Source organism: Cryptomeria japonica, unplaced genomic scaffold (assembly GCF_030272615.1).
Source record: "Cryptomeria japonica unplaced genomic scaffold, Sugi_1.0 HiC_scaffold_390, whole genome shotgun sequence".
In the NCBI taxonomy this organism is placed as follows: Eukaryota; Viridiplantae; Streptophyta; class Pinopsida; order Cupressales; family Cupressaceae; genus Cryptomeria; species Cryptomeria japonica.
Window position 1 is genome coordinate 44,586 of NW_026729211.1, and position 12,989 is coordinate 57,574.

General features: G+C 63.4%; 1 non-coding gene across 1 annotated transcript; it reads left to right on the forward strand.

Moving 5' to 3' along the window:
• The first annotated feature begins 7,777 nt into the window (after nucleotides 1-7,777).
• Nucleotides 7,778-7,896, forward strand: LOC131871295 (5S ribosomal RNA). The gene has a single exon (XR_009369553.1). It is a non-coding gene; the product is annotated as a 5S ribosomal RNA (ribosomal RNA).
• Nucleotides 7,897-12,989: the final 5,093 nt, after the last annotated feature.

Consider the following 12,989-nt stretch of genomic DNA (forward strand, 5'->3'; position numbering starts at 1 on the left):
TATTTGAATAAACCTTTTGCCCGTTTGCGTTCTCGTCGGGGCCGGGCCGGGCCGGGGTGCGCTGCCCGCACTACCGCGCGCGCGGGGGCGACACCGAGCGCGCACCCGAGGCGCCCCGAGCACACAGGCCACGGTGCAACCCGGGCGTTGTGCGCGCACCCCGGTGCGCCCGAGGTGCTGCGCGCGCACCCAGGTGAAATCGGTGTGCACCTCGGCCAGTGCGCGCTCGGTCGAGTCGCGCACGTTGGCCAAGGTGCACGGTGATGTTTCTTACTCTAAGGTTCCGCACCAGACGCCCGGGACAGGTGAGCGAAGCTGGGCGGGGCCGGGTGCGCGGCCGGGGCAGGTGCACGCAGCTGGAGAGAGCTTTGGAGCACACTTCGGAGCGCACCAATGATGCGCTCCATTCAAAAGTTTCCTGAAAAGGCAAAAAAAGTTGAGATTATAGAATTTCCCACTTGAGAGATTGTAAAAAAAAAAAATTTAAAATGAAGGAAACGCGGGTGCCAAGGTGTGCGCAGCCCAGCCAAGGTGTGCGCACCAAGGCGCCCACCCTGGCGAAGGTGCACGCAAGGTGCGCACCCGAGGCAAACCGGACAATTAACCCAACTTTCGACTTCGCGCGCACCTTGGAGCGCACTTCGGAGCGCTCCTTGGTGCGCACCAATCTTGGGCACCTCGGAGTGCACCATGGCGCCCACCAAGGTGCGCACCCGGGGCAAACCGAGCTCCGACTTCGTGCGCACCTTGGAGCGCACGAAAGGTGCGCACCATGGCGCCCACCAAGGTGCGCAGCCCAGCCAAGGCGTGCGCATCAAGGTGCGCACCCTGGCGAAGGTGCGCACCCGGGGCAAACCGAGCTCCGACTTCGTGCGCACCTTGGAGCGCACAAAAGGTGCGCAACCCAGCCAAGGTGTGCGCACCCCGGTCAAACCGAGCTCCGAATCGTGCGCACCAGAGGTGCACGCCATCGTGCGCACCTTGGAGCACACTTCGGAGCCCTCCTTGGTGCGCGCCGATGTTGCGCACCTCGGAGCGCACCCGGGGAAAACAATGCAATTAACCCGACTTTCGACTTCGTGGGCACCTCGGAGCGCTCTCGGGTTCGCACCTCGGAGCACACCGAGGTGCGCACCTTTGATGCGCTGCCTTCACCAATTTCCAGAAAAGGCAAGAAAACATTGAGAAGGTGTGCGCACCGAGGTGCCCACCCTGGCGAAGGTGCACGCGAGGTGCGCACCCGGGGCAAACCGGGCTCCGACTTCGTGCACGCCGCACCTTGGAGCACACTTCGGAGCGCTCCTTGGTGCGCACCAGGGCGCGCAACCCAGCCGAGGTGCCCACCCCGGCGAAGGTGCACGCGAGGTGCGCACCCGGGGCAAACCGGGCTCCGACTTCGTGCACGCCATGGTGCCCACCGCGGCGAAGGTGCACGCGAGGTGCGCACCCGGGGAAAACCGGGCTCCGACTTCGTGCACGCCGCACCTTGGAGCACACTTCGGAGCGCTCCTTGGTGCGCACCATGGTGCCCACCAGGGCGCGCAACCCCGCCGAAGGTGCACGCGAGGTGCGCACCCGGGGCAAACCGGGCTCCGACTTCGTGCACGCCGCACCTTGGAGCACACTTCGGAGCGCTCCTTGGTGCGCACCATGGTGCCCACCAGGGCGCGCAACCCCGCCGAAGGTGCACGCGAGGTGCGCACCCGGGGCAAACCGGGCTCCGACTTCGTGCACGCCATGGTGCGCACCGCGGCGAAGGTGCGCACCCGGGGCAAACCGGGCTCCGACTTCGTGCACGCCGCACCTTGGAGCACACTTCGGAGCGCTCCTTGGTGCGCACCAGGGCGCGCAACCCAGCCGAGGTGCCCACCCCGGCGAAGGTGCACGCGAGGTGCGTACCCGGGGCAAACCGGGCTCCGACTTCGTGCACGCCGCACCTTGGAGCACACTTCGGAGCGCTCCTTGGTGCGCACCATGGTGCCCACCAGGCCGCGCAACCCAGCCAAGGTGTGCGCACCAAGGTGCACGCGAGGTGCGCACCCGGGGCAAACCGGGGTCCGACTTCGTGCACGCCGCACCTTGGAGCACACATCGGGGCGCTCCCGGGTTCGCACCGGCGTTGCGCACCGTGGTGGGCACCTCGGAGCACACCAAGGTGGGCAGCGAGGTGCGCACCTTTGATGCGATGCCTTCACTAATTTCCATAAAAGGCAAAAAAAAAACGAGATTTTAAAATTTCCGTTTTGAAAGATAGTGAGAAAAAGGGAATGCTGGTGCCATCTTGAGCCCGCCCTGGTGCGCAGCCCAGCCAAGGTGTGCGCACCAAGGTGCCCACCCTGGCGAAGGTGCGCGCCCGGGCAATTAACCCAACTTCCAACTTCGCGCGCGCCAGGGTGGGAGCGCACCCAACAACCGGGCCTGGGAAGAGCCAATGCGAGAAACCCCACCAAACGCTCTGACAAAAAAAGAGGGGGCGCTCCAGTAACCCCGCTTCGGAGCGCACCCTGGACAAACCCAGCCAAGGTGCCCACCCCGGCCAAGGTGCAGGCGAGGTGCGCACCCGGGGCAAACCGGGCTCCGACAACGTGCACGCCGCACCTTGGAGCACACTTCGTAGCGCTCCCGGGTGCGCACCTCAGAGCACACCAAGGTGGGCAGCGAGGTGCGCACCTTTGATGCGCTGCCTTCACTAATTTCCAGAAAAGGCAAAAAAAAAAGGAGATTTTAAAATTTCCGTTTTGAAAGATAGTGAAAAAAACGGAACGCGCGTGCCATCTTGAGCCCGCCCTGGTGCGCAGCCCAGGTAAGGTGCCCACCCTGGCAAAGGTGCGCACCCGGGCAATTAACCCTACTTCCGACTTCGTGCGCGCCAGGGTGGCAACCGGGCCTCGGAAGAGCCAATGCGAGAAACCCCACCAAACGCTCCGACAAAAAAAGAGGCGGCGCTCCAATAACCCCGCTTCGGAGCGCAGCCGGGGCAAACCCAGCCAAGGTGCCCACCCCGACGAAGGTGCACGCGAGGTGCGCACCCGGGGCAAACCGGGCTCCGACAACGTGCACGCAGCACCTTGGAGCACACTTCGAAGCACTCCCGGGTGCCCACCGGCGTTGCGCACCGTGGTGGGCAGCGAGGTGCGCACCTTTGATGCGCTGCCTTCACTAATTTCCAGAAAAAGGCAAAAAAAAATGAGATTTTAAAATTTCCGTTTTGAAAGATAGTGAAAAAAAAGGAACGCGGGTGCCATCTTGAGCCCGCCCTGGTGCGCAGCCCAGGCAAGGCATGCGCACCAAGGTGCCCACCCGAGGTGCACACCCGGGGCAAACCGGGCTCCGACTTCGTGCAGGCCGCACCTTGGAGCACACTTCGGAGCGCTCCTTGGTGCGCACCATGGTGCCCACCAGGGCGCGCAACCCAGCCAAGGTCTGCACACTAAGGTGCCCACCCCGGCGAAGGTGCACGCGAGGTGCGCACCCGGGGCAAACCGGGCTCCGACTTCGTGCACGCCATGGTGCCCACCGCGGCGAAGGTGCACGCGAGGTGCGCACCCGGGGCAAACCGGGCTCCGACTTCGTGCACGCCGCACCTTGGAGCACACTTCGGAGCGCTCCTTGGTGCGCACCATGGTGCCCACCAGGGCGCGCAACCCAGCCAAGGTGTGCGCACCAAGGTGCACGCGAGGTGCGCACCCGGGGCAAACCGGGGTCCGACTTCGTGCACGCCGCACCTTGGAGCACACATCGGAGCGCTCCCAGGTTCGCACCAACGTTGCGCACCTTTGATGCGCTGCCTTCACTAATTTCCAGAAAAGGCAAAAAAAAACGATATTTTAAAATTTCCGTTCTGAAAGATAGTGAAAAAAACGGAACGCGGGTGCCATCTTGAGCCCTTCCTGGTGCGCAGCCCAGGCAAGTTGTGCGCACCAAGGTGCCCACCCTGGCGGAGGTGCGCGCCCGGGGCAAACCGGGCTCCGACTTCGTGCACTGCATGGTGCCCACCAAGGCGCGCAACCCAGCCAAGGTGCCCACCGCAGCGAAGGTGCACGCGAGGTGCACACCCGGGGCAAACCGGGCTCCGACTTCGTGCACGCCGCACCTTGGAGCACACTTCAGAGCGCTCCTTGGTGCGCACCAGGGCGCGCAACCCAGCCGAGGTGCCCACCCCGGCGAAGGTGCACGCGAGGTGCGCACCCGGGGCAAACCGGGCTCCGACTTCGTGCACGCCATGGTGCCCACCGCGGCGAAGGTGCGCACCCGGGGCAAACCGGGCTCCGACTTCGTGCACGCCGCACCTTGGAGCACACTTCGGAGCGCTCCTTGGTGCGCACCATGGTGCCCACCAGGCCGCGCAACCCAGCCAAGGTGTGCGCACCAAGGTGCACGCGAGGTGCGCACCCGGGGCAAACCGGGGTCCGACTTCGTGCACGCCGCACCTTGGAGCACACATCGGGGTGCTCCCGGGTTCGCACCGGCGTTGCGCACCGTGGTGGGCACCTCGGAGCACACCAAGGTGGGCAGCGAGGTGCGCACCTTTGATGCGATGCCTTCACTAATTTCCATAAAAGGCAAAAAAAAAACGAGATTTTAAAATTTCCGTTTTGAAAGATAGTGAGAAAAAGGGAATGCTGGTGCCATCTTGAGCCCGCCCTGGTGCGCAGCCCAGCCAAGGTTTGCGCACCAAGGTGCCCACCCTGGCGAAGGTGCGCGCCCGGGCAATTAACCCAACTTCCAACTTCGCGCGCGCCAGGGTGGGAGCGCACCCAACAACCGGGCCTGGGAAGAGCCAATGCGAGAAACCCCACCAAACTCTCTGACAAAAAAAGAGGGGGCGCTCCAGTAACCCCGCTTCGGAGCGCACCCTGGGCAAACCCAGCCAAGGTGCCCACCCCGGCCAAGGTGCAGGCGAGGTGCGCACCCGGGGCAAACCGGGCTCCGACAACGTGCACGCCGCACCTTGGAGCACACTTCGTAGCGCTCCCGGGTGCGCACCTCAGAGCACACCAAGGTGGGCAGCGAGGTGCGCACCTTTGATGCGCTGCCTTCACTAATTTCCAGAAAAGGCAAAAAAAAAAGGAGATTTTAAAATTTCCGTTTTGAAAGATAGTGAAAAAAACGGAACGCGCGTGCCATCTTGAGCCCGCCCTGGTGCGCAGCCCAGGTAAGGTGCCACCCTGGCAAAGGTGCGCACCCGGGCAATTAACCCTACTTCCGACTTCGTGCGCGCCAGGGTGGCAACCGGGCCTCGGAAGAGCCAATGCGAGAAACCCCACCAAACGCTCCGACAAAAAAAGAGGCGGCGCTCCAATAACCCCGCTTCGGAGCGCAGCCGGGGCAAACCAAGCCAAGGTGCCCACCCCGACGAAGGTGCACGCGAGGTGCGCACCCGGGGCAAACCGGGCTCCGACAACGTGCACGCAGCACCTTGGAGCACACTTCGAAGCACTCCCGGGTGCCCACCGGCGTTGCGCACCGTGGTGGGCAGCGAGGTGCGCACCTTTGATGCGCTGCCTTCACTAATTTCCAGAAAAAGGCAAAAAAAAATGAGATTTTAAAATTTCCGTTTTGAAAGATAGTGAAAAAAAAGGAACGCGGGTGCCATCTTGAGCCCGCCCTGGTGCGCAGCCCAGGCAAGGCATGCGCACCAAGGTGCCCACCCGAGGTGCACACCCGGGGCAAACCGGGCTCCGACTTCGTGCAGGCCGCACCTTGGAGCACACTTCGGAGCGCTCCTTGGTGCGCACCATGGTGCCCACCAGGGCGCACCCGAGGCAAACCGGGCTCCGACTTCGTGCACGCCGCACCTTGGAGCACACATCGGAGCGCTCCCAGGTTCGCACCAGCGTTGCGCACCTTTGATGCGCTGCCTTCACTAATTTCCAGAAAAGGCAAAAAAAAACGATATTTTAAAATTTCCGTTCTGAAAGATAGTGAAAAAAACGGAACGCGGGTGCCATCTTGAGCCCTTCCTGATGCGCAGCCCAGGCAAGTTGTGCGCACCAAGGTGCCCACCCTGGCGGAGGTGCGCGCCCGGGGCAAACCGGGCTCCGACTTCGTGCACTGCATGGTGCCCACCAAGGCGCGCAACCCAGCCAAGGTGCCCACCGCAGCGAAGGTGCACGCGAGGTGCGCACCCGAGGTGCACACCCGGGGCAAACCGGGCTCCGACTTCGTGCACGCCGCACCTTGGAGCACACTTCAGAGCGCTCCTTGGTACGCACCAGGGCGCGCAACCCAGCCAAGGTGCTCACCCCGGCGAAGGTGCACGCGAGGTGCGCACCCGGGGCAAACCGGGCTCGGACTTCGTGCACGCCGCACCTTGGAGCACACATCGGAGCGCTCCCGGGTTCGCACCAGCATTGCGCACCTTTGATGCGCTGCCTTCACTAATTTCCAGAAAAGGCAAAAAAAAGAAAAAAATGAGATTTTAAAATTTCCGTTTTGAAAGATAGTGAAAAAAACGGAACGCGGGTGCCATCTTGAGCCCGCCCTGGTGTGCAGCCCAGGCAAGTTGTGCGCACCAAGGCACCCACCCTGGCCAAGGTGGGTCACGGGGTGGGTCCTAGGGTGGGTAACGGGGTGGGTACTAAGGTGCGTGCCAAGGTGGGTCATAGGGTGGGTGCCAAGGTGGGCACCAGGGTGGGTGTGCACCAACCCTAGCCAGGGTAGGTCACGGGGTGGTTGTCGGGGTGGGCGTCAAGGAGCCAAGGTGGGTGGCAAGTAGCCAAGTTGCGTGCCAAGGTGGGTGTCGGGGTGGGTGCCAAGGATCCAAGGTGGGTGCCAAGGAACCAAGGTGGGTGTCTGGGTGGGTGCCGAGGTGGGAGCCAGGGTGGGTCCCAAGGTGAGTGCAAAGGTGGGTGCCAGGGTCAAGGTGAGTGCCAATGTGGGTTCCAAGGTGCCAGGGTCAGGGTGAGTGCCAATGTGGGTTCAAAGGTGCTAAGTTGGGTGCGAGGTTGGGTGCGAGGGTGGGTGGGTGCCAAGGTGTGCTAGGTGGAAGCCCGGGTGGGTCGGCATCCCATGGGTGTCGAGTTGGGTGCCTGATGGGTGCTTCTTGTCAAGTTTTAGTCGTCGGGACTCATTTCGAGCCTTAGAGGTCGTTTCTTGTCCGGTTGCCCTGTCTTCGACCTGGGAACCCAATTTTGGTCCTCGGGTCCCATTTTTTTTTGTCTCGCATCCCACTTTTGGCCTGTGGCCTTTTCGGGGTCGATTCTCGTTTTGGGCATCAGAGCATGTTTCTTCTCCTAAAACCCAATATTTGTTTATTAAGTCTCGGAACACATTTTTGTTCTCGTGGACCCATCATGGGTCTTGGAACGCATTTGTGGTCCTTGGGTCCCATTTTGCATCCCGAAACTTGTGTTTTGGTGCTTGATCCCTATTTTGGGTGCCCACCTTTGCACCAAGTGCGCACCCGGGGCAAACCGAGCGCCTTGGTGCACCGGGGCAAGATCGAGCGTGCACCCGAGGCGCCCCGAACATGCACCAAGGTGCACTCGGCCCACATGTGAGCGCAGGTCGTTGCGCCCGAGGTGGTGTGTGGGCACCGCGTTGCAGACGGGACACTGCACGCACACGACGCCCCCTCCAGGTGCACGCACGTAGGCCGGGCCGGGGTGCACACCCGACGCCCTAGCAAGGGGCGCGCACCCGGGCAGGGCTCACACTTGGCGAACGGGGCGCACTTCGCGAGGGAGGGTGTGCACCTCGACGGGGGGTGGGTGGCCGGGGTGGATTCGCACGTGGGTCGCGGTTTGCTAAGTACACACTGCGACAAGCTCATAACGGGTGCGATCATACCAGCGTTAGTGCACCGGATCCCATCAGAACTCCGCAGTAAGCGCGCTTGGGCCGGAGTAGTACTGGGATGGGTGACCTCCCGGGAAGATCCCGGTGTTGCACCCTTTTTAGTTTTTCGCCGGGCGTCGCAATGCTATTTGAATAAACCTTTTGCCGTTTGCGTTCTCGTCGGGGCCGGGCCGGGCCGGGGTGCGCTGCCCGCACTACCGCGCGCGCGGGGGCGACACCGAGCGCGCACCCGAGGCGCCCCGAGCACACAGGCCACGGTGCAACCCGGGCGTTGTGCGCGCACCCCGGTGCGCCCGAGGTGCTGCGCGCGCACCCAGGTGAAATCGGTGTGCACCTCGGCCAGTGCGCGCTCGGTCGATGTCGCGCACGTTGGCCAAGGTGCACGGTGATGTTTCTTACTCTAAGGTTCCGCACCAGACGCCCGGGACAGGTGAGCGAAGCTGGGCGGGGCCGGGTGCGCGGCCGGGGCAGGTGCACGCAGCTGGAGAGAGCTTTGGAGCACACTTCGGAGCGCACCAATGATGCGCTCCATTCAAAAGTTTCCTGAAAAGGCAAAAAAAGTTGAGATTATAGAATTTCCCACTTGAGAGATTGTAAAAAAAAAAAATTTAAAATGAAGGAAACGCGGGTGCCAAGGTGTGCGCAGCCCAGCCAAGGTGTGCGCACCAAGGCGCCCACCCTGGCGAAGGTGCACGCAAGGTGCGCACCCGAGGCAAACCGGACAATTAACCCAACTTTCGACTTCGCGCGCACCTTGGAGCGCACTTCGGAGCGCTCCTTGGTGCGCACCAATCTTGGGCACCTCGGAGTGCACCATGGCGCCCACCAAGGTGCGCACCCGGGGCAAACCGAGCTCCGACTTCGTGCGCACCTTGGAGCGCACGAAAGGTGCGCACCATGGCGCCCACCAAGGTGCGCAGCCCAGCCAAGGCGTGCGCATCAAGGTGCGCACCCTGGCGAAGGTGCGCACCCGGGGCAAACCGAGCTCCGACTTCGTGCGCACCTTGGAGCGCACAAAAGGTGCGCAACCCAGCCAAGGTGTGCGCACCCCGGTCAAACCGAGCTCCGAATCGTGCGCACCAGAGGTGCACGCCATCGTGCGCACCTTGGAGCACACTTCGGAGCCCTCCTTGGTGCGCGCCGATGTTGCGCACCTCGGAGCGCACCCGGGGAAAACAATGCAATTAACCCGACTTTCGACTTCGTGGGCACCTCGGAGCGCTCTCGGGTTCGCACCTCGGAGCACACCGAGGTGCGCACCTTTGATGCGCTGCCTTCACCAATTTCCAGAAAAGGCAAGAAAACATTGAGAAGGTGGTGCGCACCGAGGTGCCCACCCTGGCGAAGGTGCACGCGAGGGTGCGCACCCGGGGCAAACCGGGCTCCGACTTCGTGCACGCCGCACCTTGGAGCACACTTCGGAGCGCTCCTTGGTGCGCACCAGGGCGCGCAACCCAGCCGAGGTGCCCACCCCGGCGAAGGTGCACGCGAGGTGCGCACCCGGGGCAAACCGGGCTCCGACTTCGTGCACGCCATGGTGCCCACCGCGGCGAAGGTGCACGCGAGGTGCGCACCCGGGGCAAACCGGGCTCCGACTTCGTGCACGCCGCACCTTGGAGCACACTTCGGAGCGCTCCTTGGTGCGCACCATGGTGCCCACCAGGGCGCGCAACCCCGCCGAAGGTGCACGCGAGGTGCGCACCCGGGGCAAACCGGGGCTCCGACTTCGTGCACGCCGCACCTTGGAGCACACTTCGGAGCGCTCCTTGGTGCGCACCATGGTGCCCACCAGGGCGCGCAACCCCGCCGAAGGTGCACGCGAGGTGCGCACCCGGGGCAAACCGGGCTCCGACTTCGTGCACGCCATGGTGCGCACCGCGGCGAAGGTGCGCACCCGGGGCAAACCGGGCTCCGACTTCGTGCACGCCGCACCTTGGAGCACACTTCGGAGCGCTCCTTGGTGCGCACCAGGGCGCGCAACCCAGCCGAGGTGCCCACCCCGGCGAAGGGTGCACGCGAGGTGCGTACCCGGGGCAAACCGGGCTCCGACTTCGTGCACGCCGCACCTTGGAGCACACTTCGGAGCGCTCCTTGGTGCGCACCATGGTGCCCACCAGGCCGCGCAACCCAGCCAAGGTGTGCGCACCAAGGTGCACGCGAGGTGCGCACCCGGGGCAAACCGGGGTCCGACTTCGTGCACGCCGCACCTTGGAGCACACATCGGGGCGCTCCCGGGTTCGCACCGGCGTTGCGCACCGTGGTGGGCACCTCGGAGCACACCAAGGTGGGCAGCGAGGTGCGCACCTTTGATGCGATGCCTTCACTAATTTCCATAAAAGGCAAAAAAAAAACGAGATTTTAAAATTTCCGTTTTTGAAAGATAGTGAGAAAAGGGAATGCTGGTGCCATCTTGAGCCCGCCCTGGTGCGCAGCCCCAGCCAAGGTGTGCGCACAAGGTGCCCACCCTGGCGAAGGTGCGCGCCCGGGCAATTAACCCAACTTCCAACTTCGCGCGCGCCAGGGTGGGAGCGCACCCAACAACCGGGCCTGGGAAGAGCCAATGCGAGAAACCCCACCAAACGCTCTGACAAAAAAAGAGGGGGCGCTCCAGTAACCCCGCTTCGGAGCGCACCCTGGGCAAACCCAGCCAAGGTGCCCACCCCGGCCAAGGTGCAGGCGAGGTGCGCACCCGGGGCAAACCGGGCTCCGACAACGTGCACGCCGCACCTTGGAGCACACTTCGTAGCGCTCCCGGGTGCGCACCTCAGAGCACACCAAGGTGGGCAGCGAGGTGCGCACCTTTGATGCGCTGCCTTCACTAATTTCCAGAAAAGGCAAAAAAAAAAGGAGATTTTAAAATTTCCGTTTTGAAAGATAGTGAAAAAAACGGAACGCGCGTGCCATCTTGAGCCCGCCCTGGTGCGCAGCCCAGGTAAGGTGCCCACCCAGGCAAAGGTGCGCACCCGGGCAATTAACCCTACTTCCGACTTCGTGCGCGCCAGGGGTGGCAACCGGGCCTCGGAAGAGCCAATGCGAGAAACCCCACCAACGCTCCGACAAAAAAAGAGGCGGCGCTCCAATAACCCCGCTTCGGAGCGCAGCCGGGGCAAACCCAGCCAAGGTGGCCCACCCCGGACGAAGGTGCACGCGAGGTGCGCACCCGGGGCAAACCGGGGCTCCGACAACGTGCACGCAGCACCTTGGAGCACACTTCGAAGCACTCCCGGGTGCCCACCGGCGTTGCGCACCGTGGTGGGCAGCGAGGTGCGCACCTTTGATGCGCTGCCTTCACTAATTTCCAGAAAAAGGCAAAAAAAAATGAGATTTTAAAATTTCCGTTTTGAAAGATAGTGAAAAAAAAGGAACGCGGGTGCCATCTTGAGCCCGCCCTGGTGCGCAGCCCAGGCAAGGCATGCGCACCAAGGTGCCCACCCGAGGTGCACACCCGGGGCAAACCGGGCTCCGACTTCGTGCAGGCCGCACCTTGGAGCACACTTCGGAGCGCTCCTTGGTGCGCACCATGGTGCCCCACCAGGGCGCGCAACCCAGCCAAGGTCTGCACACTAAGGTGCCCACCCGGCGAAGGTGCACGCGAGGTGCGCACCCGGGGCAAACCGGGCTCCGACTTCGTGCACGCCATGGTGCCCACCGCGGCGAAGGTGCACGCGAGGTGCGCACCCGGGGCAAACCGGGGCTCCGACTTCGTGCACGCCGCACCTTGGAGCACACTTCGGAGCGCTCCTTGGTGCGCACCATGGTGCCCACCAGGGCGCGCAACCCAGCCAAGGTGTGCGCACCAAGGTGCACGCGAGGTGCGCACCCGGGGCAAACCGGGGTCCGACTTCGTGCACGCCGCACCTTGGAGCACACATCGGAGCGCTCCCAGGTTCGCACCAGCGTTGCGCACCTTTGATGCGCTGCCTTCACTAATTTCCAGAAAAGGCAAAAAAAAACGATATTTTAAAATTTCCGTTCTGAAAGATAGTGAAAAAAACGGAACGCGGGTGCCATCTTGAGCCCTTCCTGGTGCGCAGCCCAGGCAAGTTGTGCGCACCAAGGTGCCCACCCTGGCGGAGGTGCGCGCCCGGGGCAAACCGGGCTCCGACTTCGTGCACTGCATGGTGCCCACCAAGGCGCGCAACCCAGCCAAGGTGCCCACCGCAGCGAAGGTGCACGCGAGGTGCACACCCGGGGCAAACCGGGCTCCGACTTCGTGCACGCCGCACCTTGGAGCACACTTCAGAGCGCTCCTTGGTGCGCACCAGGGCGCGCAACCCAGCCGAGGTGCCCACCCCGGCGAAGGTGCACGCGAGGTGCGCACCCGGGGCAAACCGGGCTCCGACTTCGTGCACGCCATGGTGCCCACCGCGGCGAAGGTGCGCACCCGGGGCAAACCGGGCTCCGACTTCGTGCACGCCGCACCTTGGAGCACACTTCGGAGCGCTCCTTGGTGCGCACCATGGTGCCCACCAGGCCGCGCAACCCAGCCAAGGTGTGCGCACCAAGGTGCACGCGAGGTGCGCACCCGGGGCAAACCGGGGTCCGACTTCGTGCACGCCGCACCTTGGAGCACACATCGGGGCGCTCCCGGGTTCGCACCGGCGTTGCGCACCGTGGTGGGCACCTCGGAGCACACCAAGGTGGGCAGCGAGGTGCGCACCTTTGATGCGATGCCTTCACTAATTTCCATAAAAGGCAAAAAAAAAACGAGATTTTAAAATTTCCGTTTTGAAAGATAGTGAGAAAAAGGGAATGCTGGTGCCATCTTGAGCCCGCCCTGGTGCGCAGCCCAGCCAAGGTTTGCGCACCAAGGTGCCCACCCTGGCGAAGGTGCGCGCCCGGGCAATTAACCCAACTTCCAACTTCGCGCGCGCCAGGGTGGGAGCGCACCCAACAACCGGGCCTGGGAAGAGCCAATGCGAGAAACCCCACCAAACTCTCTGACAAAAAAAGAGGGGGCGCTCCAGTAACCCCGCTTCGGAGCGCACCCTGGGCAAACCCAGCCAAGGTGCCCACCCCGGCCAAGGTGCAGGCGAGGTGCGCACCCGGGGCAAACCGGGCTCCGACAACGTGCACGCCGCACCTTGGAGCACACTTCGTAGCGCTCCCGGGTGCGCACCTCAGAGCACACCAAGGTGGGCAGCGAGGTGCGCACCTTTGATGCGCTGCCTTCACTAATTTCCAGAAAA